The sequence below is a fragment of the Pezoporus occidentalis genome, unplaced genomic scaffold (assembly GCF_034315485.1).
Source record: "Pezoporus occidentalis ecotype Australia unplaced genomic scaffold, CSIRO_AGI_Poc_V1 ctg4, whole genome shotgun sequence".
Lineage (NCBI taxonomy): Eukaryota > Metazoa > Chordata > Aves > Psittaciformes > Psittacidae > Pezoporus > Pezoporus occidentalis.
The window spans coordinates 20,482,930-20,508,172 of record NW_026915724.1 but is presented as its reverse complement, the minus strand read 5'-3'; the positions used below and the strand labels follow the sequence as shown (position 1 = coordinate 20,508,172).

General features: G+C 43.5%; 1 protein-coding gene across 27 annotated transcripts in view; it reads left to right on the top strand.

Moving 5' to 3' along the window:
- Positions 1-25,243, top strand: part of EPB41L3 (erythrocyte membrane protein band 4.1 like 3) — a 147,052-nt gene that overhangs the window by 26,057 nt on the left and 95,752 nt on the right. For 13 of the 27 annotated variants that reach the window (XM_062632940.1, XM_062632936.1, XM_062632931.1 and 10 more), the window contains exon 1: positions 18,446-18,586. The exons of 2 other annotated variants lie outside the window; for them this stretch is intronic. The gene's annotated coding sequence lies outside the window, so the exon portion shown is untranslated. Of the gene's footprint in view, positions 1-18,413; positions 18,587-20,943; positions 21,094-25,243 lie in introns of those variants that run through there. 12 more of the 27 variants (XM_062632954.1, XM_062632952.1, XM_062632953.1 and 9 more) reach the window with 5 other exon arrangements.

The window sequence follows — 25,243 nt, the reverse complement described above, 5'->3', positions numbered from 1 at the left end:
CTGTTCCTAGTCCAGGGAGGCTGGGCAGCCTGCCTTGCATTGCTCTAGCAGAGCAATCATACAAAAAAACCAACCCTAGGGCAATAGCACATGGGGGTTTTAATGCTTTGGGAAGGGGCAGAGAATGACGAGAAAGCAAAGTTGGCCAAAGCAAGTACACAGGGACGCGGTTAAAGTATTTCTTATGACAACCAGAAAAACTGCAATGCCCTTGGCATGGGGAGGTGATTACATCCAAGCTGAGATCACTATCAGCTGTTTTTGTGTGGGAGAAGTCAGTGATGTCACCTACTGGTTCAATTAAATATTGTAGGAATTTAGATGGCAATTAACATCCTACCAGCAATATTTTGCTTCAGTGGTGACCGATGAAGTGATTTACTTTCCATGAACTTTTTACTCGAGAAACAATTCTTTCTCCATTGTGGGCAAAGTGTCATTAAACAGGGATCTCAAAAGGATGAGTCAGCTAAATATGTTCCTTTCTTCATCTTCTTTTCCTTCATCTTCCATGTCTAATATTAATTTGATTCTTTCAGAGGCAGCCATTTTAGTTGATTAAGTGGACCCAAAAGGTTGGCGATGTGTTGCCAATATTTTTAACAGTATGTTCCTTCACAAAGTCATCCATCAGCTTCATGCTCTTTTCAGAGGAGGCAGGGGGAAAGAAACCTATCAATTCTGCATCCCTCACCTCATTCTCCAAAAGATCAATCATTCCTCCTTGTTAATCATCTGGTTGAGTACTTCCTAGCTTGCATTGATTTTTACCTGCCTCCGCTGGAGGGAAGTTCAAGATAGCAAGGAATCTGAAGGACAGAATGACAGACCAAGAGAGGAAGGAAGTGTGGCTTTACTTATCCAGGAGAAAAAAAACAATAAATAAAAGTGGGATCTTACGAATGGTTTATAGAGAAAGTGATCAGACCCATCTTGAAATGGTATGGAAGCAATGGGGATTCCTGGTAGGTGTAAATAAACAAATTTCACAGCAAGAATGATCAAATACCAACATGGGATGCCCAGAGAGTATGCAGATTTTTCATCCTTGAAGATACTCAAGTCTTGACAGAACAAACACTGGATCAACCTGATCTAATTTTGAAGTTAACCCTGTTTTCATCAGATAAGGTTTGATGACTTTCAGAGGCCGCTTCCAGCCTGAATTAATCAATGATTCAAATAAAATCCTATGCTTTTAAACTTGTTTGATTTTTATCAGGAATGACTGCTAGTCTGGGGTTTCTCATGGAAAGTGTTTTATCACCCATAATTATTCCCAATTTGATAGACTTAGGCTAACCCCTTTACCCAAAAGGAGTGTGTGTGTGTGTGTGTCACCTGGAGTGGAAGAGAAGGGATTTATTGGTGGTTTTTTCCCAAGCCAAAATTATCTTAAACTTGTTTTCAAGAGTGAAAGGATAATACATTGTTTTATTTGTATTCAGACATTTTGACAGTCCTTTCTCAAAAATTCTATTATTCTCATGCTTTCTGGCAAAGACCATTAGTCTAGGAGGGTGCGTGGGTCTTTGGCAAGAGAAATACTGCAGAAAACTTTGTGTTCAGTGGGAATTTGAACAAGTTGATAAGACTAGGGCTGAATGGAAGGAAAGCCTCAGAGTGGAGGGTATGACAAGGATCAGAAAGCGGGAGGAAAAGAAGGGAGCAGAATAGAAACGAGTCAGAGGAAGGGATGGGAGGGTGGTATCTTTGCTTTCTCCTGGTTAGAACTCATTTGGTGGTGTGCTTGGAGCCATCCAGCCTCCTGTTTACTCTTTGCAGAAGGGCTATGATAAATGGGGTAAGGCAATACAGGTGATGAAGTAGCAGGTCAGACCTGACTGATCAATCAGTCCTATCCACTGACCCAGAGATACCCAGTGGTGCTATGTCACTTTATCTGAATTTTCCTTTTTCTGTGGTTTGAGCTGAGATTTGAGAATCACAATGCAAAAATGATGAGCTGTAGCTGAAAGCATTGGGATTGTGCTAGAAGATACCAAGTGGTGTAAGCACTCTTCCCTGGGTGGCACAAGCTGGGCATCGCAAATTGATGGATGCTTTTAACTTTAATGTGTGTGGCTCAGTCTCCTGTGTAAAATGGTCGCTGGAAAAATGGTGATTATCAGTATCGATGGCTATTCTTGCAGTGCTCATTTATCAGTGTTAAACAGTACAGGCATTCAAGGAAATGAATAATTCTGTCTTCATAGCTCAATACCTTAAATACTCTTTACACTGGGTAAGGCAGCAGTTTCTTCCTGTCAAAAAAGAAAAAAAAAACACCCCAAAAGCTGAAACAAATAAAAACCAAACAAAAACAAAACAAAACAAAAAAAAACCAAACAACAACAACAAAAAAAAAACACAACAAAAAAACTCACAAAACAACAAAACTAAACAATAAGGGAAGGGGGTTGGAAATAGTGTATTGATAGAAGGCAACTGAATTCTGGCATTCCTTAAGTACTGACCTCTGTAAGATTAATGTTTAACATATTCTGGTGGGTAATTTTACCTAGAATATTGTATTCCTATTTGTTTTGTCGATTTTCTTTTTGTAAAAGTTGGCCCTTGTGGCATGTTCCTCTGAAGCGTTTCAGTCTGTTTATGTCCTCAGCATTACTGACGTTCACTCAAAGAAAAGTAAAAATGGTCTGTCTGAGACCTAGTGGGCCTTTCTGGTGCATGGGTTTCAGCCATCCCTTTCACCTCGCTGACGGGAAATACGTATTTCTTCTACATTTTGGCTTCTGCTTATGATACTGTTAGAGCCTTTATTTTTAGAGTTGCTATCTTTTCTCCTGCTGCCATATCTGTCTGCAGTATATTACAATGCTGCCAAGTTACACTTGCTCTAGACACAACATAAACAAAATTATATGTAAGAAATCTGAAGTTACTTGGATTCCCTGTGAATATTTCACTTTACCCCTCTTGCTAATCTTAATCCTGGGTGTCTAAAGCAAGGCTTATCTGTTGTTGGTATTTACAGGGTATAGCATATTTTATCTCTTATCACTGCCTGGAGTTCTGAGGTGCTACAGGGGAAGAATTAATAATGTTACTTATGTGTATCAATAGAAAGAGCTTTCTCATTCTCATATTAATACCTGAAAATTCTTACTAGACCTGTTAAATAAATTGGAGCTAAAAAAAAAAAGGGAGAAAAATCTTTCATTTTCTTTAAAAAGTGCGGCCCAAATAGTAGGTGGTACAAAGGACAGACAAGATTAAAGGTTTTATTCAGTGTCCCCTCTGAGGTCTGTCTTCATTCCAAGTCTGTTAGTTCTCTGATTATTAAGACTGTTGTGCAAGCCACCTTACTTTGATGCAAAAAAAAAAAGGAAAAAAGAAAAAAAATAACTAAAACAACCCCAACAACAAAACTGAACAAAAAAACACCAAAAAAAAACCCACAAACAACTTTAGTTAGTTCAGAGAATGCCTGTTCTCATTTAGCTCTGAAGAGTAAAAACTTTGAGGCTGAACTTCAATAACATGTGTTACTCAAACATTGCTTTGATGACTTTTTGGGTTTTTTTTAACTTGCAGAAGAGTCACAGAAACACAACTGAATTGGTAATTTGGATGGGTCCTGGTATCTGATCTAGTGCTGGCAAGAACGATGTAGCTGCTCATCAAACTATTGAAAGACAATTTTTGTTCAGGCTGTTTTCAGAAGAGACATGTAGATGTTATGAAACTTACACAGTTCAGTTCAAAACAAAACCAAGTCCAGCCTTTCATTGGGCAACACAGAAGCTCTAGAATACAATGAAATTGTTAATTTTATTCCTGCTTTTCTTCTGTGTCATGTAGGACTGTCTTGTATCTAGTGGCAGTAAAATGGGTTTGACGCTCCCTTATCTAGATAGTGTTCTGAAATTGGGAGGTAGAAGTGGTGCTGCAAGCAGTGATGAAGGGAAGGAATTTAGTTAATTGCAAAGCAAGGTGCAGATGAGCCCTAGTCCAGAAGACCCTGGCTGCTGGGGTGACATGCAGCTGCGCAGTTCATGGGTGACGTTCTTTTCTAGGACTCTCTAGAATAGCTCTAGAGAAGAGGTCCCAAGCTTGCTCTGATCCTGAGTGAATGAGCCCAAGAAAATGTTATGCTCTCCGTGACAACATGTTGAGCAGTGTCTTGCAGTGATTTTAAACACCAAAAAAAAGGATTATGTGGCCGTTCATGTGACTCCATGAATATTGGCAGTGTTTTTGCTGGCCTGAATAACATAGACTCATTTTTGAAGTTCCTGGCAGAGCAGCCCTGGAGCTGTAGGGGCTGCGCCTCACTTTCTGCTCCCATTTGTTTAGGGGCTGGTGGCAGCCTCAGCTCTTACCCTGTCTGCACCCAGCTTTCCTCCTTGCGTGCATGCCTGCTGCTGCTGCCCTGCTGAAAGGATGTCTTCTTTCTACTGCAGGGAGCAAAAAATTAAGCTTGGAATAGAGGAATACTCCAGGCCATGTTATTTTGCAAGTTCTCTGCAAGAAAGGATTGGTGTGCAGGACCAGTGAAAACTCCAGCTATTCTGTGTGTGCTCGCTGTGTGAGGAGATAAGATACAGCCTGTTTAAAAATATTCTTCACAGTTAGAGAAGAACATGGGTATAAAAGAGAAAAAGATGGGTTGTGTCATGGCCCTGGTTGTGCTCTTGTAGCACCCATTTAAATTCCCATTTATGTTTTCCTAATACACTCATCTCCCTTTTTTCCTCAGAGCTGTTTTAATTGAATTTTCTTGTTCTGCCTGCCATTTAGCTGCGAGCTACCCTGACTAAAGCCAGTTTCAATGCAATAAAAAACCAAGCTGTTTCACTAAATTTCCGGTGCTAAAAGCAGCTGACCTTCATGTGCTGCTGGGGGAAAAGGGAGGTCCAGCAGGTCTAATGCTGAGAGCCACATGCAAAATCGTTGTGCACATAGCTTAGATGAGAAATTATTGTAACTGCACTAGCTGCCCATATTAAACACAGTCGCTTTCTTTTCTGTGGAAGTGTGTGTGTGTAATTTTTAAATACTGACTGCATTTGGAATCATCAAATGGGCTGTAATCATATGCTAGAATACATTTGGGAGGAGTATGTATTTTGGAATAATTAGTTCATTACTAAGCATAATAATGTAGCTGTTTCTCTCTAATGTACTCATTTATTTGAAAAAAAAAAAAGAAAACCCGACAAGTATTTTTAAAACTTCTTTAATGAAAACAGCATTACTAGTATTGGATAAAACAAATAAAGGGATGGGGTCAGAATTTAGTTTCCCATAGTACACTTTATACAGCTGTACAGCTATTAAAATTATCTTTGGCTTGTAAAACAGAACAGTCAGCCAGTGTGCTGTTTCTCTGGCACTATAATTTTGTTGCATTTGTTGGGCCAACTGCTTGACCACCAGGAATATCAGACTGCTCAGGGCAGGGACACCCTTGTATCATTAAACTGATGAGTTTTCCCATCCTTTTCAGTGGTCCAAGATTTCATGCACTGAGCTGTTGAGATTAGACCCATCTGTTGCGGGGGGGGTGGGGTGGGGGGTATTCATGTTTGCTTGTGCAGAACTACTGTGGCACATTACTATAGGTATAATTGATTTAATTTTTATTTTTTTTTGACCTCTGTTGTACTCTCTGGGACTCCTGGTAGTGTGTTTCAGGCTCTTGTTGAGTGAGTGATAAGGTTTTCAAACAGCGGTTTAGAAAGTTTCTGTTACTTCTCAATGGTTTGGTTGGAAAAGAATGTGTCAAGATAAGGCCCTTGAGAAGCACCAATGAATAACCCGCATGCAAAAAGGCAGAGAGGCCACTTATTTGTGTTCTGTAATGCTGCTTTAATTCTTAGTTTTATAAACAACAAAAGTGTTCAGGCAGAGAAGTGGCCTTGTGAAATCTGATATAGTTAGGGGATGCTGCCTGGCAGCAAAGTATGCATTAGGAAATAGGTATGGACGAGGGAGGGCTGCTTTTGCCTGGCCCTCCTTTCCTCTCCCCAGTGCACTCAGGTTCGCTGCAGCTTTCAAATCAGATTTGAACCTGTTCGTTTAAGCAACCTGCTTTTATGACTCTGGTCATGAAAGTCCTTCCATTGCTTGAGGATAGCATCTCCTAAAATCATTTACTAGAAAACAGGTGTTAAAATTGGTTGATGCATTATCAGTGTAATGATGAACACTTGAACAAAATGTCTTTTTTTTTTTTTTCTCATATATATGCTTTTAGTTTGAGTTTCTTTTATGGTGGAAAGTACTTTATCACAGTACAATAAAGACTATAAAACTTAAAGAAAATTATAGTCTATACAGATATGAGAAGCCTGGATAAGAGCAGGTCCAGATAATTTATACAAGTTGTCCACTGGGGAGTCTGAGTTACACAATGTTGAGTTTCTGTTATTAACTAAAATTTTTAAAAAGTCAGGTTTTATTGTGAGTTAATATATGTCACACAACTCAATATGATTCATACCATCTCTCCTTTCCATGTTTTCTTATTCTAGTTATTTTCTTATTCTAGTTGCAGTTACAACACTCTGCTTCCCTTCTGCAGAGAGCTTTACAGCTCTTTGGAGCCATGAGGCTTAAGCAAAACCAGAAGATGTAAAAATGTGGGTGGGAGGAAGAAGGGAGAATTCCTTCTCAGAAAGACCTGGTAGTTTTTATTTCCCAAAACCTATGTATATAAAGAGAACTAGAGCCTGTAAGAAAGATGAGGAGAGGCTTTTTAGCAGGGCCTGTTGTGATAGGACAAGAGGTAATGGTTTCAAACTAAAAGAGGAGAGATTCAGGCTGGATGTGAGGAAAAAAATTTTACAGTGAGGGTGGTAAAATACTGGCCCAGGTTGCTCAGAGAGGTGGTGGATTCCCCATCCCTGGAGACATTCAAGGCCAAGCTGGATGTGGTTCTGGGCAGCCTGATCTAGTAGAAGATGTCCTTGCTTATTGCAAGAGGGTTGGACTAGATAACCTTTGAAGGTCTCTTCCAACCTAAACTATTCTTTGATTCTATAGAAACATGTTTAGGAGCATTGGAAATTTAGGGAAGAGAATGTACAATACAGTTGGAAGTTATATTACTGCTACATTGCAATGCTTTCAAAACGCTTTCTCTGGTAAGAATTTCAGGCTGGTTTTCCTTCACTCCTCTAGAAGGTATTTGCAGCTCATCTATTCCACAGAACCTAAGTTTCTCCTGTCAGATTCGTTATTGGTCCTTCATAACGAGCCAGGCTCGCCACAAAATACAGGCTTTCTATGATGTGATCCTGGTATCATCAGACTTGTGTTCAGGCATGTGTTTGCTCATTTGCGTTGCAGTTGCACAGATGAGCTCCCACAACAGGTCTGCAGCTTGGTGATCCAGAAGGTGGAGGTGCTCCGTGGGCTTGTTCAAGCTTGATGTCAGCTGTGCAGTTGCAAGCAGTTGCTGTTTCTCTCTCGCGTTCTGCCTCAGATGTGTCGTCTCTGTGCACACAATGTACAGTTATTCCCCATGTGTAAAACTCTCAAATATTTGGAATTGCCTAAGTATAGCTTTAACTATTTTCTGTGGGCTAAGGAACTTGTACCCAAAATGTGCCTTTTCGTTAACTTCATAAATTTTACATTTGGTAAATAACTACTGTAGGTGTTTGAAAAGTTTCCTTCTTTTTCTTTTGTAAATATGGAAAAACAAAAAACACTTTTATTTTAGTTTGTTTGTTTGTTTGTTTTTCTTTTTGGAAATCTTAGTTTTATTTTCAGATAGTTTATGCAAGTAAACTTCTCTCAATCTGGCATGTGGATTCCCAAGACAAAACTTGAACCGGGATATCTTTGGGAGTGGTTTTCTTCTTTCAGCTAATGCAGTGCAGGCCAGTGTGTTTGAAGTTTTCATTTAACCAAAAAAAGAGTGATATAAACACATTTATTTTTGAGAGAGTTACTTCATCTGTATTTTATGTAAAAAAGGTTTAGACTGTGAATTAGTTAAGTTTGAACAGGGTACCATGTTTTTTTGCCCTATCACTTTGCATCCTAGATTCTTCAAGCAGCCATCTCTCTGCTTTTGAGTTGGCCACCAGCTTGACTTGACTTTTTCTACACCACCCTTACACTGTGAACGTGTCTTACAGATTTCAGGTAACAGGTAGTAGTTAAGAGCAGTCGCTATACTCACTGTACAGAAACTGAGGGTATTAAGGAAATAAGAGATAAGGAAAAAAAGATGTAACATGCCTCATAATCTTACCATAACTCAGTTTGCATGTATATAATACATAACTGCTGTTTTATGGCAAGTTTTCCAGACATTGTAATTGCCTTGTGAATGTTGCTCTGCTAAGTTCATTGACTGGTGAATTCTATACATGAGATGTCTGAGAAGCTGCAAAGTGAAAATTTTATTTGGTTAGTCTAAATAAAATGGATAAATAACGGGGAACACAATTTTAGCTTTAGAGACTCTGAAGAAGGTAAGTGACTAAAATGTTTGCATTGATGATGTAGCCTTTGCAGGAAACCTTACAATTCATGCTCGTTTTAAGATCACAGTCAATTACAGGAAAATAAAAATTTGCTTTTCTTTACTTTGTAAGTTAATCACTGGGGAGTTTAACCTCAGAAGTCCTCTCTTTAATCATAATAGTGGACATATGTCAGAGTATTTGATTTCATGGGAGTTGTGGAGTATAGAAAATCTATTTCTCTCGAAGAGTAGACTTTTTTTCATGTTATTCTAAGAAATGTTCATTATAAGGCGTTGGTGGTTTTGATTTTTTATTTTTTTGGGGGGGGGGAGTGGAGTTTGTTTTATTTTGTTTTGGTTTTTTTTTTAATGTTAATTGCTGATCATTAAAAACTGGGAGGGAAAAAAAAAAAATGAAGCCTGCCAGTGAGGAATTTACTGATGATCCGAAAACACTTTGAAACTCATTTCACGGTACTACACAAAAGTGATCTTGCCATCTGAAGGGTTTTGGCACTCTTGCACTCCAGGAAGTATTTTGCCGCAGTTGTGGTGGTTAAGTTCTCTAAGAATAAGCCACTGTATCTTCTGCTTTTTTGCTTGGATGGAACATGAGAACAAGAGCTCAGGTTTCATCATTCATCTGTATAATCACTTTCAGGTTTCTTCAAAGAGTGGCAGAATCCTCCAAAAAGGAAAATAAAGCAGGACTTTGTATGCTTAATGGAAAGCAGAGGGTGGGTGGCTTGGGGAAAGAGGTAGAGCTCTATATGATGAGACAGTGCTACTGCATCTTTGATACTATATGTTCAGATCTACCCTGCATAGTGGTGAGAGAAATGAGTAGTGATGTGGTGTAGAAGGTTCTGGAGGCAAACTTTGCCTTTCTAAGGGAAATGATTTAGCATGAGCTCAGCCATTAAATGTCCTGTGAGGCTGTAGTGGCTGGTAGCCTGTTTGAGTAACCAAAGCATATGTTGTGATAGACAACCAGCATGTGCAGTGCTGCCTGTCAGCATGCATATAGCTATTGCATATGCTCTCTCTTGCCTGACAGAAAGATCTGAAGGGATATTTGGAGCTCTGGACTTAGTGGTGGTAAAGATGGAGGGTAGAGGACAAGGAGCAGCAATAAAAATCTTAGGAACATGACAGTTCCCATATATAATTTTCCTAACTTTGCTCCCCAAAATGTGAAAGGAACATAGGAGAGCAAATGACTGAAGTCATCTGAACCCTCTGAAGGTTGTTGCATGAATTCATTTATCTGGCTTGCTTAGATTTCTTTTTAATTTCTTTCTTCCAGTATAACACTTAGACTATGGACTAGATGCTGTACATAAAGCAGTAAAATGGCCCAAGCCTCCAGAAATGGATTCAATACCAAAGTCAGAATTGGAGGGCTTTGGGACATTTCATTCCAAACTAATTGAATAATAGATTTTTCTTGCAGTTGTAAATGAAACAACTCTGTGATGCACACTGTATAAATGCAATAGTTCATATCGATGCCACCATGTCTTTCATTTGAGAAAATATTGTGGCTTTCATTATTTCTGCAGTTATGTGTCTTGTCAGGAGAAAACACAGTTTCAAAAGGAAATTACACCTTTTACAGCCTTTGTCGCACTTGTCTGGCACCTCAAGTATCAGTGAAATTCCAGATACTATGAGCTCTGGTTACTTTTAAGAACACTGCTAGTTCATGATAGGTGTTAATAGGTGCAATGGCATTTGCAAATTTTTCCAAAGCAGCTTCATTGGCCAGGATACCAGAGCACAAGCTGATGTAATCAATCACTGTGGTCTCATAGTATTCCTGCAAGCAAGTTGGGAAGCTGAGGACTTTTGTAAGTCCTGCCACTATTAACATGATTTTTATCTTGCAACAAAGATGCCGCTCCATCTTTTTCCGTTTATTACTTTGTTATGGGAGAGGAGCTAGCATTAAAATCTTGTAAAGTGTGTGTGTTTGGCTGCTTTGATTGGTATATTAAAGAGAGCCTTGAAAATAATTTGACCGAGGCTTGAGGAAAAATGAGTTCAGATGTGGGGGAGGACACAGCCTTGTGAAAACCTATTTGGTTTTCAGGCTTTATGTAAATACGTTTTGTTTGTTTGTTTTTTTTTTGGGGGGGGGGGTGACCACGAGATGTATTTACGTGTAACTGCCACCAGTAGCACTGCATTGGCGTCCCAGATGCACTGAATCAGTGTTTGCTTGTTCCTTAATTGGGATAAGGGAAGGCGGTATACACTGTCTGCAGTTACCCAGAAAACAGACTTTTCAACCTGAATCTTTGTTTAGATTTCAGTTTCAGCCTTAGAAACTCCAGCATACACATTGTTTCCCCCTTTTTTTCCTTTTTTTTCTTTTTTTTTTCTTTTTTTTTAGAGGCAATGACAGGAATAGCTACATTTATTCTACTACCAGGAACAAACTGTGTGCCCAGAAGTTTTCTGGGAAAGAGGCAGAACACCTCTTCTAAATGTGGGGTCCTTACGTAAGCTTGTGCTTTCCTACCAGCCTTTTTTCTGAGTTACTTTCTTAAAGCAGGCAAGCTGGCCCAATGCTTAAGGCATTGAGGATGTTGCTTGGCAACTTGAGGCTGTGCATGCGCCTCTCAGGGAGCAGCTGGACAGATGTTTGCATACTGGGAGCTGATGGGAGCAAGCCAGTGGCAACTGAGCAAACCTGGTCCTGAAATTATTGGTCCAGGGGATGTGTGGTAAATTAAACATTTGCACTGTGAGAGGCTGTTCGTGATACTCGTTATTTGCGAAGTGTAAAAAGCTTTTATGAGGGTGAGAGGCTGAGATGCCTGCCTTGGCTATTTTTCAGTGCCTAGGGGACAAATACATATAACTTGTCACTTGGGTGAGTGAAATTTGTTTAGCTTAAAGTTGTGAGTTGAAGGTGATTTCCCCCCCGCCCCCCCCTTTAATGTAATAGTAATGCTTTCATGCTATTGAGAGGATTGCTCTTCAAAGATACAAACCCAGACCCCCTGGGGTTCTTTTGCAGGTCTGTGTCGGGTAAGCAAGTAGCTGTATGGCAGTTAGAAAGAAACCAGCGGTGTGTGTGACTTCTTGCTGCTTTTCTGTCCCAGGATACAATATGCCTTTGGTGTATGCCAGTATATTTGCCAAGGGAAAGACACAAAGATCCTGGGTTGGTACCCCTCATTTTTTCTCCATGAGAACTGAGAGTGAGTTGCAGGGTAAGCTGTCAAAGCAGAAGGAAAGGGTGGGTTTCTCCTCACTACCTTCAATTCAGTTTTACTGGCAGCATCCCATCAACTCAGTGTGAGACTCAAACTGTGTACTGAATTAGAGCATGTTTTTTAAAAGCAGTGCATTTTGAAAGTGCCTAACCAGCTATGAACATAAGGTGGAGGAGCTCCTGGCTGTGCTCAGGGGCTGTCTGTTAGGCAAAGGTGGACTGGTCCCTGGGAGCCCAGTCCAGCAGGGGCTGAAATCTAGGGGTATCGTTTTGAGCAGTTGCTCACATAAATAAAGGCTGGTGGCCAGCACCACAGTCTGACACCAGCACAGGTTGGCGTGACCAGAAGAGGCAGTGGTGTGACTCTGCCGTCATCCCCACTTCTCATGTCACACCACACTGTCTGCTTTTCAGTCTCATATTGATGAGATCTCATGGGGAATCATGGTGAGGAATTGATCAGATTTGTCCTGACTGTTCTATGAGTCTCTCCTCCCTTTTTAGTTTTAATTTGGATTGGTTTGCCTACTTCTTTCCATGGCCTTAATAAATGCTTATAGTGGCTTGGTGGCAGGGGCAGGATGGAGCTGGGAAGGAGCAGCCAGTAAATGGTGGGGAAGACACAGACTTTTCTCCTGTTGGTACTTCAGACGTGTGACTGTCTGGGAAAGCATGGCAGAACGTGGGATGGGGACAGGGTGCAAGGAGCAAGGGCTGTGTCTGGCTGGGTGGGCTTGGAGTAGCCAGGTGCGGCATGGACACAGAACTGTGTCCTTTATTTGTCAAGAGCAGCTACTTTTGCTGTTAAAATATTGTGCAAGAAAAGAAGTAATAGCAAGAGGAGGCAGCGTACTGGGAAAAAATACTTTTCTAACTAGAGACAGAGAAATTGCACTATCTGTTGTGGGGTTTTGCTTTCTTGTTTTCTTCAATAAGCATATTTGGTAGATTAAAATCACCAGTCTTTTCTCTTTCTGTGAGTAAAGTTCACTTACTGTCAAGCATCAGATATGTTTTTTCTTCTCTTCTGCCACTCTGGGAGAATAAAAATTGAGAGGGGTTGTTTGACAGGAAGGATAGCCAAGGAACCTAAAATTCTTCTTTAGACATGCCAGGTTAGAAACGTTTTAATTCTAAGGAATCCTTGGAACTAAAGTAATCTTTCAACCATTAAAGAAAACAGCCTCTGACATGTTAGCATGTGTAACTGAGAGCCAATACAGATATGGATAAATGTGTTCATTTGTGGGCAGGACTTCTTACCTTTTCTCAATAACACTTTAGTATTACGACAAGCACAAGTATTCATTGTACTTTAAATAAGAATCTGCTAGTGCTTCCCTTGATTGCTATTAACCTTCATTAAGATGAGAGGTGAACTGTGTTGGGTGCTATACAAACACTCATTAAAGTGCCTCCCTCCCTGGTAAATCATGCAGCTTGCAAAGACAAATGATATAAAAGCAGTTGGGGGCCAAACCTATTAACCTGGCTACTGAGAGACATTTAATTATAGGTGATAGGAGGAAAAGGTATCTTATAAAGGGATTTGTAGAAGGTGGTTATGGTGTTTCTGTTTCTAATAGCACTTAACAAGTATGAGCATTGATTCTCCTTCGAGTCAGTAAGACGTATGCTTGTGCTCAATGTAAATTGCTCCTTAAGTCCTTCTCTCAGTTAGATGCTTCATGAAAAGAAGACACAGAAGAGTTTGAGATAGTTTGGGAACTAAAATGCCACACTGGGCTTAATGGCATGGAAAAGAGGGAAAGAAGGTATCTGCTGTCCTGCTTAACACACCACAAGTAGGGCAAAGCACCATGCACTGTGGGAATGAGAAAAAAAAAAGACAGAATTTCATGGACTGAAATTGATGGACTCGACAAAAAACACCTCAGTAAAGGAAGGTGGTCTGTGGTGACCTTGATAGAGGTGGTTGCCATCTAGGAAGCTCTGAGTCCTAGAGCTGCTGATAGAAAATGAGAGCTGTCCTTGCCTCCCTCACTGTTAGGCTGTCTAGGAACCCTACTTAAATCAAAATAAATTGGTATTTGTTAACTGCATGTTGCGTATCTTCTATATTTTCTGTTTCCTATAGTCAGTGTATATTAAATCGGAGTACAGTTAAACCATATTAATGACTGTGCATACACAAAATAAATTCAAAATTAAAACCTTAAGTGAGATTAAAAGCCTCAGTTTATTACTCTATCTGAAAACTAATTCTTGTCTGTTTGCAGCACAGCCTCAGGTACATCCCAAAGCATCATATATCCATAAAATTTGGTTACCTTTGTTTATAGTGGGGGCTGGAGAACTGCAGCAGGTGGTAATCACTTAATAATCCAGTTAATGCTCTCAGCCAGAAAGTAGCTACAGATATGAAAGTGGCAAAGGGCAGTGCTGAATTAATTGCAGTAAATCTTATATAGGCAGGATTTCAGTTGCAGCAGCACTGGGGCCAAATTTACTGATTGTTTCTTCAGTAATCTTAAAAAGGGGTGGATTTGGCACTGTCTGGCAGAGTGAGACTTGCTTCAAATGACAGACCAAATAAGTCCCTGCACTGAGGTCAGGAGTAAATCTGACCTGCTGTGTCACTGAGTTACACTAAGGGATATCTCACCTGAAGGTTTACTACTCGCATATTTGAAGGCAGTGGTAATATTGGCTAATTAGAGGTCTGTGGGCCTTATGTTTGCAGTTGGGGAAGACAGAAATAGAAGATTTGGTCTGATTTCCAAATCTTACCTTCATTTGCTGTCTCACAGTGATCGCTCTTAATTATGAGAATTTTGTTTCGTTGCCATGCAGAAAGCTGAGCTGCATGAGTCATGGGCAGAACAGTTTGCTTTTAATAAATGGAAGTGGATACAGTAATAATAATAAAAAAAAAAATCAGTTTGACTCCAAACCCATCCACCCGTCTAGACAGATAGTGCCAAGCTCCTGTCTGCTAAGAAGTATCTTCTTAATAATGCTATAATAATGCTACTACTTTTATGGTACTTGCCATTTTTCAAAGTGCTGTACCCAGCTAATTCATCGTTGGCTGGGCTTGAGACAGCCTTTTGCTAGGTTTGATACCATTTTTGTGTCTTGCTTTTCTGTAATGTGCTCTTTTGAATGCCATGTCCAATCAATTAGGGAATCACAAGAATGTTTTAGGCAGCAGTTCCCAGGGCTGGGCAATAATCCTTGTCCCTGCTCTTCCAGGGTTGCCTATTCATCCTTTCCTGGCAGAGACCATGTGTCTCCCCATTCCCTTCTGCTATAAAAGAAAAGTCCTTGTCGTAGCCAAATACTCTGCACAGGCCCATTTTCTGTAGGCTGCTCTCCTCCAACTAGTACCCCATGGGGAAGGGGGTGCATGTGTTGGTACCTTTTCCTTCCCGACCTCTAATTTACCTACTGCATGTCAGAGGCTGTCTTTGCCTTTATTCTTCTCTAGCTTTTCATGCCAGGAACAGCTCCTTTACTTCCTTCCCTACCTTTGCAGGGCTTTCCAAAGCAGATTGCATGTGTTCGTCAAAGGGGCGAAACCAGAAAACCAAGTGATAGATGGATAGCAAAGGGAGTGCAGGGCAGAAGCTGCTGCCTGTTTTACTCATGTCCTTAGCTTAGTGTTGATCTCTTGGGTGACTCTCGCTCATACAGTGGGTTACTGGGATCTCGATAGCTATATGCCTTCCTCCCCAAAGCCTGGTGTGGTGGAAACTGCCTGGATTCCAGACCAGCATAGAGCAATTTCGATGTGCATCCAGCTCCTTGCATGTTAGGAAAGGGAGAATCCTGGCCTGGAGAAAACACAGGGGAGGTACGTGGCACAAGGGAAAGTAAACTTACTTGGAGGGAAGGCAAAGAAATACCTCTTGTAAGGGCAAAGGAGAAATAGAGGGTTGGGAGGCCCTCGGTGAGAGGTATGTTGGTAATGGAGGGAGGGGAAGAAGGTGCTGAGCAGGGATGGAGAATGGGGCATGCTGGATATGCGAAAAGGAAAGGGGATGATGACCCAGCAGGAGCAGGCTGGGAGAAGTTCTTTGCAGTCACTGAAATGGAGAGGTGCATGGGGAGTGGCACGCAGGGAGCTTGGGTTTAGAGCAGCAGGATACCAAGAGTTCAAAGGCTGGGCACTCAGGGCTACCACGAGTGTGTGGCACTTGACTTCCTGCCCACGCAGGTGCTGGTTTTAATGAGCACAATGCAGGAGTTACATTTCTCTGTAGCAGGCAGCCGGGGCTGCTCATCAGGCGTTTGGTGGTGGTGAGAAAAGGCTGCTTTGGGCCACATGGAGCCTGATGTGTTGGGAGTTGGGACAAACAAACTCAAATGGGATCATTGAACTCATTTACTCCTGACATCCAGGTCTGAAGCACCACTTCCAGGAAGGTGAGAAAATAGCAAAAATAAAACTACTGTCCCACGTCGAGGCAGAACAGTCTCTTCTAGTGCTGCTTGGACTTCATCTGAGCTTCCTTTCATGTAAATGGACAGTGGGATAACTCCAGTGAAGGGGGGGGGGGGAATGAGTCATGTTTCCCACCTATGTGATAAGAGTATGGATTCAGGCTGGCTGTAAATTACTGGAAGAATAGGATTTTAAAATAATTGAAAACTGCTGATTCATGGAAACCTGTCAGATGGAAGCTCCATGGAAGTTTAGAAGTCAGGGCAAGCTGGCCAATTTAACCCACTTGGGGATTAGAAAGTAACATCTGAAAATGCCAATAAAATAAAAACACTGTGAGTGTTGAGTACTCTGAAACTCAGGCCCATATTGGTATCCCAGAAGTACCAGCTATCTCATATCTGTTGCAAAGATTTCCTGCTTGTAGGAATAGCCTGTTAATGCCACTTGATGTTTTGAGGTTAAATCAATGTGCTGAAAGCCTTATAGATCCTCAGATGAAAGATGCTATTATATTTGTAATATATCCACAAAAGGGATCAGAGAATATTGTAGCTGTGGGGCAAATCTGCCTGCAGTAGGGCTCAAGGACAACATGTGTTGCTGTGAAGGAAGTGCTAATACTCCAACAGTGTTATCTCTGCTTAAAAGCAGTGTCAACACCTTCCTCTGTAATGGGCAGGACAAGAGCTGCAAAATGTTGATCTAGTAAAAACAATGGCATTGTTTGTCAAACAGTATTTCTTTAAGTCTCCTAGTTTGCCTTTGAGACTTGCTTTGATTCAAACCAACTCAGTCTTTTTCCTACTTTGCTTCCTGCCCCCCTCCCCCCCATCAAACCTTATTAACTCTAATGTGTGTCTTAGCTGTCAAGTCCATTCCCTTGTGATTCATGATGGCTTCCAGAGCTCCTCCAGGAGAAGAGTACACAAGTCTTTGTATTTCAACTGACTAGAGGTATGCCCTCTCTCAGTTGATGGCATGCATTTTCCTTCTGAAGTCTCTCTTCTTGTGCATGTTACAGTGTGCCAGATCTGCTAAAAGGCACTCCTGCATAGCAGGTGAAGGGTCTCTGTGTGTGTGCATGTCTCATTATGATTCTGCATTAAATACAGAGCAGTGCAGTTTTGCAGATCTGAAGAGAAGCATCAGCTGCCTACTGTCAAAACCTCTTTCCCTTCTTACCCGCCCCCCGAGATGCTGCTAATTAAAGCAGATACTACCCCCCCCCCCCCCCCCCGATATCAGAGGCCTGAATATAATTTGGATTTTATAATCTTGGGGAGCTGTCAATACACAATTTAAAGGGAGAATAAGCCTAATTGCTCCACTGTGTTGCAACAGGATTGAAGGTGCAGCATGAGAGTGGTTCTGTCTGTGGCTCCTACATAGCCCCAGCCATCGCTAGCTTTCCCATGGTCAGTTCCTTCCCTGGAAAAGAGCAAGTTCAGCCGCTTCTGGTCCCCCAGAGAAACGAAGGAGCGGTGTCTCTGAGTGCCGGGGTGCGGCAGTTTCAAATCCAGTCTCTGCTGCTATGCGTGTAGTTAGTTGTGTGCTCTAAGGGGAGCTACGTATTTACCAAAATGAAATGGTGCAAGTAGGATTATCCCCTCCCATGCAGCTTCTGTATGTGTTAGGAATTTTTGTTGCTTTCTGACATGTGGCATGTTGTGGTCTGTGTTGTAGTGCAGACTCAGAAGTAATTTCCAGTTTTACATTACCCTTTCTGCATCGGGAGCTGATGTGTGGCAGAACCTACGGGTTTTTTTTTTTCTGTTTTGGTGATGCTCCTGAGTGAAATAGGGTCCAGATTTTAAGAGCATGTGGTTTGTCACTGGAAATTAAAATAGAAAAGGCTGGTACATTCCCCACCCCCCAAGCAAAACCCCATGTGGAAATCAAAGCCAGACCTTGCCAGCACCCAGCTTACTCCTTACTCACCATCGCTAGGGTTTGGTTACAACTGCCGCAGCTAAACTCATTTGTCTAAATAGAACTCATTTTGCTGAGCCAAAAATCGGCCGGGTCCCTCCGGACGCAGGTGGGGAACCCGGGGCCGGGCTCCTGGAGAAGAAGGTGCACTCCCTGCTGTGTGCCCGGGGAGGTGCCCTCGGCACCCCCCTCTGCCACCGCGGCAGCAGGCGGGGGGGGGGTGTTGGCTCCAGAAACCTGCCGGCATCAGCTTTTGCCGTTCTCCGCGGAGTGGGTTTCCCACCCCCACACTCCCCCTTTCTCTTCTTTTTCACCTCTCTATTTTTTCCCCTTCCCTTCTCTTCCCCCTTTCCTTTTTCCCTCCCTCTCTCCGGAGGAGCCTCCGCAGTCCTGATTTGCTGGGAAGCGGCGGAGGCTCGCTCTGGGCAGAGCCGGGCTGCGCTGCTGACGCGTGGCCGCCGCCGCCGCCTCCCGCCGCTGCGCCGGGAGCAGCCCCGCGCCCCGGTACCGCCGCCGCTCCCCGCCTTCGCCGCGCCGCCGCCGCCGCCAAGGTACCTGCCCACTGCTCCCGCACTCAGTGCGTGCAGTGTCCTCTCCGCAAGGGGAAGCGGAGGATATACCGGCGGGGGGGGGGATTGCATTTCTTTTTAATATATACATTTTATCTATATGCGCACATACATGTGTATATGTATAAATGAGGTTTACAGAGATAAAAACCTCATTCCTAGGAGCCATTTTTAAGTTAGCAGCGCGGGGGGGGGGGGTGGGGGGGGTGGTGTGTGAGTGAAGCCAGGGTGTCGGTGGGAGTTGGGGGGGTTGTGCCGAGGGAGGCGGCGAGCGGTGCCCCCTGCAGAGCGGGGAGGACACGGGGGGCTCCGCGCGGTGTCTGACTCGCTCCGGCCTGACGGGGGGGGATGGGGCACGGTGACACGGACATGGCAAGGCTGATCCCGCTGCAGCTGTGCTGGGGAGAGGGATGAAGGGGGGGGGGGGGTGTTTGCAATTTTAATTTTTTTAGGGCGATACGCGTTTTTGTGGGAAACTTCTGTAGGCGGCAGAGGCATGGCGGTGGAGGGGGGGGTGGTCTGGATTAGTGAGGCGCGGACTTGCCCCCCCATTCCCCCTTCCGCCCGGGTGCCCGCTGCCCCACTCACCTGGGGGGCACAGCGCCCAGGCGGTGCAGGAGGAGCCGGAGCCACTCCGCCCCGGGCCCTCCTCTCCCTCACTGCCCGACCGGGGTGCGCTGCGCGCCCTGCGGTGAAGAGGGGGGGCTGTTTCCCGCTTCACCCCCCCCGGCCGTGGCTTCTGCAATGCGGTGGGTGTGGTTATGTGCGGAGCACATCGCGGCCCCGGACCGCTGCAGTGGCAGCGCTGGCCCGGGTCCGCAGAGGGGGCACCCTGCTGCCCGCGTGTATCGGAGCCGCCGGGCCGCACCCGCTCCGCCCCGCGCTGCCAGGGCTGCCCGGGGGACGAGTCGCGGCTCCCCGCTCTTGCTGCCTGCCTCCTGCCTCGGCACCGGCTCGCAGGTGCGCGGGAGAGGCGGCCCCGGCGCTGCTTCCTTCCTCAAACACGAACACCTCACGCGTGGCTCCGCGAAGCGCGGCGTGGAAGTTGCCGTGCTTGGCCGGGTGTGTGGGCAAAGGGGGACCCCGCACATGTGGCCGGCAGGAAGGCAGTGCGGGCCCGTCCTCCTGCATCCTGGTGCGGGGAGCAGAGAGGGGCTGGTGGAAGAGCAGTTTGGGTTTTTAAGCTTTCTTGGTTTTCACTTTAAGACTTATATATACTGAGAATAAAACTTTATCATATGTACCGAGTATAAAACTCCCACTCTGTGACCATCACAAGTATCCAAGTAGTGTAGACACTCTGTCCTTGTGGTTTCTTGGTCTTACTTCTCTTGGGGCTGTGCTTGAGGATGACGGTGCTTGGTAAAGGTGGTCATTGCGCTAAATTCTGTTCTCCAGCGTTTGAGGCAGAAATGGAAAGTGTATCCTCAACTCAATATGCAGGGTGATTCGAAGTAGAAGGGAAAGTGCCCCCTATGTTTCAACTCCTTTCTGTCAGAATGATGGCAAGTCAGAGGCCTGCCTGCCAAAATTAAAGCTCTCGGTTAAGCATCTTTTTACAGTGTGGTGAACTGAATATCTTTTACATTTTACTTCTAATATTGTCAGTGCTTGTGTCCATAGAAAGCTGAAAGGTTTGTATAAAGAGAGCAGGTATAACTAAATCTCATAGAAAATGAGAATATAAACAAAATCTGTAAGGTTTTGACCAGTAAATTTTGGTCAGGTGCAATTCAGTGTATGCTTTTTCTCAAAATCTGTGGAAGTAGTCCTTTCATAGAGTATTGAAAGGTCAAGATCATCACAGAAGCTGCATTACTGGTGTGGTTAAATTCACTAGTGTTGCTACGCCTGTATTTGTACATGCATAATATAGTATAGGCGAATGCTGCTGTGCTGGTCTCCTTGAGTTGGAAAGTTTCAGCTCTAAGGTGAGGGTGAGACCTGCATGGTAATGAGGGGAGGAGAAACCCCAAGAGCACTGCATTAGAGTAAGAGCCGCTGGGAAGTTTATTCCTTACAGCACTGCTTGAGCAGGAAGGCTCCTTGAGCTGCCAGCATGCTGCAGACCTGCTCACTGCAGCAGAGAACACGAAACACATCAGGGAGTATTAAAAATACACTGCTCAGTATTGACTGGTACAGCTTGGGCCTCTTTCCAAACTAATTGGACGCAGTCGCATCTCCATAAATGATGCAGCTGATGGCCTTTTCTCCCCAAGGCTGCCCCGTATGACCGAGGAGCTGGTCGGATGTGTGTCAGCAGCTCATCCGATGGGAGCCTGCTTCTGCGGTGGGCAGGTTTAGCCTTGAGGAGCAGGAGGAGGAAGAGGGGAAGTAGGGGGGGACCTCAGGGTGTGGCACCCATCCCCAGCACCCCCTCCCCCCCCTAGTGCCTCTGCCTTGGCAGCTTCTTGCAGGGCAGGGCTGAGTCTGCTGGGGAACTGCAGCAGAACTGAAGAGGTCCGATTTTAGTTGGGGTTTTCTTCTCTCTTCCGAGAAGGAGCAAGTGAAGGTGAAGCTAAAGCTTATGTAATTTTTAAATTAAGGAGGGTAAGGTGGTTTTGGGGTATTTTTTTGGTTTTGTTTTTATTTTCTTTCTCTAGTGGGAACCTGCTGAATATTTAGTCTTTGAAAAAGAATCACTGTTTACAGGTTTGTCTTTGGCTGTGTGTGTGTGTGTGTGTGTGGTGTTATAGACAATATGGGCACTCCTGGTAGGTTTGACCCACAGCAGCATGCTCGCACCTATGTTTGTTAGATTTGTCGTTTGGTGCAGTGGTTCCTTGGAGGCTATGCATGGTTTGTTGTGTTGGTTTGTTGTTTGTTGTTTTGTTTTTTTTTTAATACATAAAATGTCACTTCTTTGTATTTCAAGGATGCTCTTGAGTTAACAGAAAGTTCTTGAAATGTGTTAAATGTGTTATTCACGCTGGGTGACATTCAGACTTGTTTCATGGAAACATCATGTATCAGGAAATGACTGCTTGTTGTCTTGGGGAAAACATGAAACCATTTATAAGCTTTTATGAAAGAATACTTGTTTCTCATGAGATGAAGCATCAGCTTTATCTCTTGAGCTGCAGTGTTCTCAACATGAAAGTATTAATAACTGTGTGGCGTTTTCACATCAAAATACATCCTTGGGTGAGAATCTGTGTATGCTCAGTGAGCACTCAGTATATGTTGGGCTTTGAAAACAAAGGGTGGGTCCATGCAGGGAGGGTTCTTGTCTGCAGGACTGTGCTTCTTCAGTGTGTGTAGCATGGCCTTCGGATACTTTGTTTTAGCATCTTATTTATCATGTTTTTAACTTGAAATATGTTATGGCTACAGAGCTTGAATTTTCAAGGTGTTTTGTTTGGCATAATTTCTCTCAACTGAAAATAAATGCGTGTGTATGACTGAAAAATGATTGCTGTCAACTAGGCTGAAAATTAAGCTGAAAACATGTTTATTCCAAGCGATCATGGCAGATTTTTATTTGGTACAAAAGTCATAGAGCGTATATATATATGAAGACCTTTACCAAACCTAGACTTAAATAGGTACTGCTAAACAGTTTGAATCAGTATCATAAAGAAAATCTTTAAAAGAGATGCACTACTGAAAAGGTGATGCATTAGCTAGGTTTTATAGAGTGTTTCTTTTAATTTTTAATCTCCAGTATTAGCCTTCTCTAATAGCTACTACTGTGAAATGGCAAGTGTAAATGTGTATATGGACACATAGCACTTCCTCCTGCATTAGCTGACTAGAAATGCCCAATGAGAAAAACTTGTTTTCTTTGGAAAGACCTCCATTTCTTTAAATTTGAAATGCACAGGTAGTGGAGAAGAAGAGCTCAGGCACTTATCTTGGTGTTGGTAAGAGAAATCCTATGAGCTCTTTGCTCCTGCCCCTGCCACTCTCAATTGTTGTCACCAAAGCATTGGTGCAGGGGAAACTCAGTAGGATTGCTGGGGACTAAATATCTGTGGAAGTGCAGAAATGGGTCAGTATTTGGGACAACTGAGTTAATCTGAGACAATGTGCTGTATAAACAGCAAACTCAGTATCTCCTGCACCCTCCCTGAGTAATTGATAATGGAATTTTAGTAATTGTCAGCTTTTTATGGCTGGGGAAAGATGAAATCTTGGTCATTGACTGTGTCAGCAGAGCTGGTTGTTCTTGAATAAAGTGAATAAAAGCAAAAGGAAATTATAATAATCTAAATCATGTATCTGTTTGCATCCTACAGGGTGCAGTATATGAAGGGTAATACATAAACAAAAGTTTAAAGCAGTACATAGAAGTAAGAAGTGGGGAAAAAAAAATCCAGTTTACTGTAACCCCTTCAGTTTTTATCCTTTCCTTTATAGATCATGGAAATACTTTGAGTGCCTCAGACAGAGAATCCCTTTCAGTGGCTTCACTACATATCAAAACTGATCTGTTGGCAAATTTGGAAACAAAAGAAGTACTGAAATCCGCATGAAGATCACCCACCAGATGTTTGATCCCACTGAGAAAAGTCTTTATAGTTTAGAGGGTTAAAGAAGAATGTGGAAACTGGGGACTCAGAGCGTGTGTGGGGGGGTAAAGGGCTAGAATAAATGAAAAGCATATGTGAATACAAAGAAATATTTTGGGAAGGGGCAAGGGAGTGTGTGAAGAGGAAAAAAAAAAAGCAGGCTATAGCTTTGAATACATGCTTAAGTGCATGTATTTACATGAAATGTGACAGAAGGCAAAAGTCATAGCGCTGCTCTAATGAGGTAGAGAAGTAAGAAAGTTCCTGTGTGAAATGGAGAATGGTTGATGTTTCTGTTCTCATGCTATGTTAAAGTCTGATCTACCAAGGTATAGCGTGTGCCTGTTGCTTGGCTTTTACCACAGCCTTTTTCCTAAAGTAGGGTCTCAGTTTGATCCCAGGTGGGCTGCAGGTAGCAAGCAGGAGAATATATTTGAGGTGGGAACAGCTGACCCTGGCACGTTCTTGGTTGGAGTCCTGTTGATGGATGGTGGGATGTGCATGGAAGAGGAAGGGAAAACACCCATCTCTGGCCCATGTCAGACCAGAGCAAGCTGCCCACTTACACCTGTGGTTTTGCTCTTTTCCTTAGTTGTGTCCTGCTCCCCCAGCCAGGTTCCTGCCTGTTTGCTTCCACTGCAAGCCCCCTTTCACTGGCTGTCGTCACTGGCTGGGTGACCCTTGTTTTGGGCTTCATGGAGGGGTTGCTGCTGGTGCAGGAGCCTCTGGCACCCTCCATCCTTCCCATCACCCAGGAAGGTGGCCAAGCACCTGCTCCACTTCCCCTCCTCCTGATTTGGGATTATCCCTCTGCATTCTTCATCCTCAGAGCTTCCCACCCTTGCAGTGGCTCAGCCTCAGCGCTCTCCACCTCCCCAGAGGGGGGCAGGAGGTGAGTAAATCCTGGGAGGCAGCCTTTCCCCGGTAGGAGGAGGTGACACGGCTCACAGCAGCTGGGGCATGTGACATGTCTGGTGGTGATGGAGCAGGAGTTGTCCCTGGTGGTAGTGGTTACCTTGTTTACTCCTCATGAATCTCAGGGCAATTATGTGTAACACCTCCTAGTTTCCTAGGACATACTGGCTGCAAATAAAATCTTGTTTCGTAAGCCAGCAAATGCAAACAGGCTATGAAGAGGAAAAAAAAACAAACCAAACCCAAAGCAAAAATAAAAACCAAAAGAAAGAAACAAACAAAAAAACCAAACTCAAAACTCAAACCGAAACAGTTTATGCTGAGGGTTCTGTTCTCGCACCCTGACTCATGTCAGGAGTATCTTTATCTGCTAGTCTTCCTACAGAAGTCAGTAAGCAAGGCTTGATTTCTTTTAGACAGAGGTGTCAAAATCTGACCCTACTGTCTTGGGTCAGGAAGCTGTAATCTCTGTAATGACCTTGGAGATGATTACTTCACCAGGTCCACTGAATTCGTCACTGTTTTCTTTCAATTAAATCACTGCTGTGTAATCAGAGCAAGGGTTGGGGCAGGCAGCACTCAGCTCCTCTGCTCCCCAACACAGTGTGATGGCTGCGGATGTCCCACAGCTCTGTTGGAGTCAGTATACGGGCACATACTTCTGTACAGAGAGGAGTATTGCCTCTTGAATATGGAAGTTGTTTGCATCAAGAAACCTAGTACTTCTGGTTTGTTCCTAGTACTCCTAGGTTTATATTAAGAACCTAGTGGTTTTTGACTTTGCATATCAGTAAATATGAGGTTTGATAAAGGTGGTGGGTGAGGTATAAAAGTGTTCTCTCAGGGAAGCAGGGTTTTTTTGCTTCAGCCAGATGGTCTTGGTAGTCCAGGCACAGGTTGCACAGAGCCTTTTGCATGGAACATCTGGCACCACTGCTGGCTGGGCAGGTTGGGGAGGGTGATGGGCAGCTGTCTTTTCAGAGGTTAGCATGTCACCTTGTCTCAAAGCAGGAATAAAACACAGGTCTCGCTCTCACTTGAGGGGCTGGTACAAGACAGAGTTACCTCTTGTTGTAAGCAGGTTTCTTAATATATCATTTTGTAATGGAAGTGTCTGGTTTAACCATGTGTCTTGCTAGGCAGACACTAATGTGAAATGCTGAGAACAGCCCTGGAAGGAGGGGCCAGCTGTGGGGTTGAAAGATAAAGTGAGATGGCAGGTTTTTACCTCGGAAT